Genomic DNA, 5,933 nt, shown 5'->3' on the forward strand with positions numbered 1-5,933 from the left:
TTTTGTGTTCTAAAAATCGAATTTTTCCTTGATTTGATCCATAATTCGATTTTCTCTCTTTAGAATATTTGTTTGTACCACTTTCTCTCACTAGAATTTGGTCCATATTCCCTTTCTCTCTCTAGAGATCTCCTTGATTATCATTTTCTCTCTCTAGAAAACCCAAGTTCATATCTTTTGATTCGAAAGGAAAGAAGCAATTATGGAGAAATGGTTGATACAAAATGAAACTTTTCTAGGGGACTACACTTTTGAATCTCTTTTTTATTGTTTGACTTTTGGATTGAAAAGTGAAGATGAATTCGTTGTAAATGGAGAAAAGAATGAAGTTGGAGAATTAATTAGTTGTCAAATTTATCAAACCAAAGATTTGTTTGATCGATTGGTTACAATGTATCAAGAGAGACGAAGAAATATGAAAGAATGTGAAGTCATAACCTAGATAATCAAGCAATTCGTTTTATTTTTTTAGACATTTCAGTATAATAAATATCACGAAGTCTCTTTATGTTACTTTATCTTTTTTTTTTATTCTTTATAACTTTATATGTATTTTTTTATATGTTTTCTGCGTTTTACGTGGGTCATAATTTAGTTTTTTTTTTTTTTTTTTTTTTATAACATTGGGTTTCCATCATTTTTTACTTAAGAATTGTAATTTGATTTATAGATTTTACATGAAATTCTCAATGATTCACAGCCAATTTCTCAAATCACCTGTAAATAATAGAAAAACTTAAATTTTGAATTAAATTTGGTAATTGTGTTGAGTTTAACTTTAGATTTATAGATTGTTGAATCATGCATGGACTTCACTACCGATAAATTAAGATCACTTGTGAAAAATGGTAGTCTTTGATTGAAACCCATGTGGATGAGAAAACCACACACAACTACACTTTGTGGATGTGACTTGAAAGAGTTGGTGCAAAAGTTCTTTTCCAAGTTTATTGGCAGAGAGATTGAGAAAGCTACATCATGCATATTGCATCTACCCTCTCCATAATCTCTTTATTCGTAAGTAACGATCTTGCAAGTACCAAAGTTTAATTTTTGCAAATTAATGTAGGTATGTTATTTCCTTTGATCTCATAGTTGACAATTATTAACGGATGTTTTACAGTCTGAAAAAAATAATATTGAGCAATATGTATTAAATCAAATATTGCCTGAAAAAAATAATATTCCAATATGATTATTATTAAAATAGGTTTATTACAATATGTATTAAATCAAATATTGACTTTGTTTACAAGTGTCTTTTAACAAACTTGTGAATTATATGCTCATTTTTTTAATTAACCATCTTGATAAATTATGATTAACAATTTACAACCCAATATTGAGCACTAGTAGAACGGTGTACACATTAGCAATCTTCCATGACATTTCTATATCTGTGTTGAAATTTTAGTTAAAAACTTTTGTATATATTTTTAAGATTTTCTAAGAAACTGATTAATAAATATTAAGCTTTTAGCTTTACAAAAGGAAAATTAGGAATAATGACGCACAAATGTAGGGAAACCAAAGTGGGAAACATTTAAGAATACTATCATTTTCCTAATACAAACTGCGATCGTTTTTTAATAGTGGTTGAAAACAAAAGGTCGCCCAACATGTATGCAAAAGTATAGACCGGCCCATACTATGGATTTCTACTGCTTTAAGGCTGCTTGGTATAGTTCTTTTTTAGAACGTTTTAACTTTTTTTTTTCTTCTCACATGTCTTTGTCAAATAATTGTATCTTAGGCTAATAAATGAATTTTTTCCGTATGTGATAACAATATACTTATCTCTCAACCAATAATAGAAACATATTTATCTTTTTATTCAATAATAATGATATGTTTATTGTTTTGGTTTTCATTTATTACATGCAGTATGTGAAGTTGTGAACGTACTATTTTTTCATTTTTCTCACCAATAAAAAATAGCAACAAACTATGAGTTTTTTTTGTCGTTCTATCAATGTATTAAATAGTAACCATGTCTTTATTTTTGTTGTTTTTTTCTTGTAACTTCCAAGTATGTTGTTATTATTGGAAACAAAATAGAATTATATATCACAAATACCCTTATTTTACTGATTTTGCAGTTTTGGGTTCAAATAATCTAAGTAAACTCATAATATTTATTATTATTAAGGTTGTAATTTGAAAGTACAATGTTATAAGTTTGTTTATCGGCCAATCCGTTCATCCACTAGACTTTTGGTCGATTATTCAATAAGATTAGTATTATAGTTTGTTTTAACAACAATGTTTGTGAAATTTCTAATGATGCACAGTCTGTTATAATTTCGAATGTGAGAAACTACATTCATCTGTCTTTTAAACATACAATTTAATGGAGATTTTATTTTTAGCATTTTGTCCCTCACATTGATCACAATGCATTGTCTACCAAAATCATATATGAATAATATAATTATAACTAGATAGATTTGTTACAATACAATGCTATAATAAGAAAAAAAAAATGAAGGTATGATGTTATAAAAGAAAGTAAAATCAATGTATTTTTTTACATCAGTCAAGCTGGACACTGAACATGTATAATGCTAGTTGTTCAAATATGAATAATATAACTATAATTAGATAGATTCTTCTCTGTTATAATGGAACAAATGAAGGTATGATTTCACAAAAAAAAGAAAAAAAAAAAGTAAATTCAATGTATTATTTTATAGCATGGCCACCAGATAGATATAATGCTAGGTATTTAAATATAAATATGTTAATTATCTTTATGCACGCAATTTTTTATATATAATTGTTTAATTATGAAAAAGAAAAGGAGGCAATGTAATATTTTATGCTTGAGTATTTTATTTTGTGACTATATTACTATTTAATATTTTTATATAATTTTATTTGTTTAAAAATTAATATGTTAACTATCTTTATGCAACAATTTTTTTATATGTAATTGTTAATGTAATATTTTAAGCTCGAGTATTTTATTTTGTGATTATTTACTAGTTAACATTTTAATATAATGTTATTTGTTTAAATAGGAATATGTTAATAATTTTCATGCAACAATTTTATATACGTAATTGTTTAAGTATGAAAAAGAAAAGGAGGCAATGTGATATTTTAAGCTTGAGTGTTTTATTTTGTGACTATTTTACTAGTTAACATTTTTATATGATGTTATTTGTTTAAATATGTATATGTTAATTATCTTAACATTTTTTTTATATGTGATTGTTTCATTTTGTAAAAGAAAAGGAGGCAATGCAATATTTTAAGCTTGAGTATTTTTTTGTAACCATTTTACTAATTAATATCTTTATATAATATTAGTTGTTTAAATATGAATTAGGTATAAAATCTGTGTATTATACGGGTTGATTAAAAAGGAAATTAAATATTAAAGTGTAAATAATAAATATATTTTAAAATAAAATTTTGAAATAAGAAATAAAAAAATGTATTAATTACAATTTAATATCATATTTATGACATTTAATACTTTACATATATAAATATTATGTGACTTTTTAATTTTAAAATTTGAAAAAACTAAAATTTGAAATGTGAATGTTATTTATTTCAAAAATATCACAAACTGACAAGTATCAAAACTATAAGAGATTAACATGTGGTAAAATGAATCTTCATTTATTATAGTTGATAGTTGATATGTTAATTATCTTTATACAAACAAATTTTTATATGTAAATTTTTAATTATGAAAAAGAAAAGGAGGCAATGTAATATTTTAAGATTAGGTAATTTTACTTTATGATTATTTTATTAGTTAACATTTATATAAAGATCAATATCGTTTAGAAACAAATTGAGACGAGGCAAATACTAATGTTAGTTGTTTAAATACGAACATGTTAATTATCTTTATGCAAACAATTTCTTATATGGAATTGTTTAATTATGAAAAAGAAAATGAGACAATGCAATATGTTAAGCTTGAGTATACTAGTTAACATTTTTATATAATCCAGAATTCCAGATCAATATAGTTTAGAAACAAATCGAAACGCAACCAATACAAAAGCAATGCGTTTGCCGGGAGTCGAACCCGGGTCTATTGCTTGGAAGGCAATTATCCTAACCGTTGGACTACAAACGCTTGGTGTTGTCAATATAACATTGTTTCATTTTGTTCATATTTTGTTGGCATTTTTTTTGTTCATGAAATAAGCTGGTTTTCTTTTTCGTTACATGTCCTTGTCATTACTTTACATCAATTTTCTTGTCTCTATTATTACTTTACAGCAAATTCTTTATGGGAATTCATATTTCCACTAAATATATTTATCCATTCATTGTAAAATATATACATTAACAATTATGCCATTTTTCCCTTTTAATTTATTGATATTAAAGAAGAGAGAAAGTTCTAGATTCATTTCAAACGACATACATGCTCTTCTTCCTCCTTCTGACCGGCATCTTCCCTCCGATAGCACATACTCTTTCTTCTTCTTCTTATATTCATCCGTTGATGCTTCCCTTCAATCGCAATGCTTTTTCAGATGAAGTTAGATTTTTACATATTCTCTTTCAATCTTTATTACAAAAACCCACAAACGCATATTTCCTTTCAACGATTTTCTGATAATTCATACACGTCTTTATTGATTCATCATCATAAAACACGGAGCAATATGTTATTATATTATAATTGATAACTCACTTGAAGTTAAAGGGGACCTAGTAAACTTGCTAAACCAAAAATCAAGAAACTTTGTGTTGTTTCTAGAGAGATTTTCTTGTGACAGCCAGATTTTGTTGGAGTTTGAAGCACCCATCAAGATTTGTGGTGTCATTTCCATTTTTAGTATATGTATTTGTTTGAATTTCGATTTTACATGATTAATTTTGTTATTTTCTTATAATCTTTATGTCATTTGTTATGGGCTTTGAGTTTTTGTTTACTATGTAATGCTTAATTGCATCTTTTATCATCTATTTCAGCACAAAACAAACATAACCATCTTTTTCATTATATGAAAATTTGATTATTTTGCCTAATTTTATAGGGTTGATAACCTAAAAAGGTAACAAACTTTGGTCTTTGTCCACATTTAGATAACCATTTTTTTTTCTATACATTTGACCATTGAACTTGTTTGACCTATTCAAAATAGGATAATATGACTGGTAATTACGGTAATATTACCTTATTATGAACAAGTCAAATAAGTTTACTGGTCAAATGTGTACAAAAAAAACATGGTTACCTAAATATGGACAAAAACCAAAGTTCCTTATCCATTTTGGTAATATTGGGTTCTTTATGCTAAGTGCAAGTAATCATTATACCCACTGATTTGACATGGAATCGGGCTATCGGGTATTTGTGTCAGATCTAGAGTAGGTGTCGCTAGCACGTTCCTGACTTGATTCTTAGGTGTCATCATACAACAAAACTGTTAGTACCGTCTCATGGACTGTTGTCAAAACTAGCAATTTAGGGTTTAAGATGTGAAGCTTGTTCACAACAATTTCTTCCATGTAACCTAGCAACATCCCATTTAGTGAAATTCAAACTATAATGCTATTTAAGTTCATACGTCCATACATTGTGATTCAAGTCAAAACAACCTCGTATAAGCCCAAAAACTCGACCCAATAGCTAAGTTTAATCAATTTTAGGCCTTAGCCTAAGAATTATCGGCCCAAAATCATTATTGGACCAAGACTTCTTCATTGGGCCTTATTGGGCCGATAACTTCTTCATTGGGCCTTGATGGGCCGAAAACCATTCTTTGGGCCCTATTGGGCCGAAAACATCTATTGGGTTTTCCATTAGGCTGATGATATGGGCATATTTAGTTATAAACTTCATGCATTATCTTAATATTTTATATTGTTTTTGTCTTATTTAATGAAATAAAGGTTCTTAATTAGTTTAGAATTTCATTTTTTTAGCAACAATGACATGCTCGGGTGGAAAAGGA

The 5,933-nt window shown here is 27.0% G+C and overlaps 1 non-coding gene across 1 annotated transcript; it reads right to left on the reverse strand.

Annotated features, from left to right (window-relative positions):
• Positions 1-4,027: 4,027 nt before the first annotated feature.
• Positions 4,028-4,099, reverse strand: TRNAG-UCC (transfer RNA glycine (anticodon UCC)). The gene has a single exon. It is a non-coding gene; the product is annotated as a tRNA-Gly (tRNA).
• Between the last annotated feature and the right edge of the window lie 1,834 nt (positions 4,100-5,933).

The sequence above is a fragment of the Lactuca sativa genome, chromosome 2 (genome assembly GCF_002870075.4).
Source record: "Lactuca sativa cultivar Salinas chromosome 2, Lsat_Salinas_v11, whole genome shotgun sequence".
NCBI lineage: Eukaryota > Viridiplantae > Streptophyta > Magnoliopsida > Asterales > Asteraceae > Lactuca > Lactuca sativa.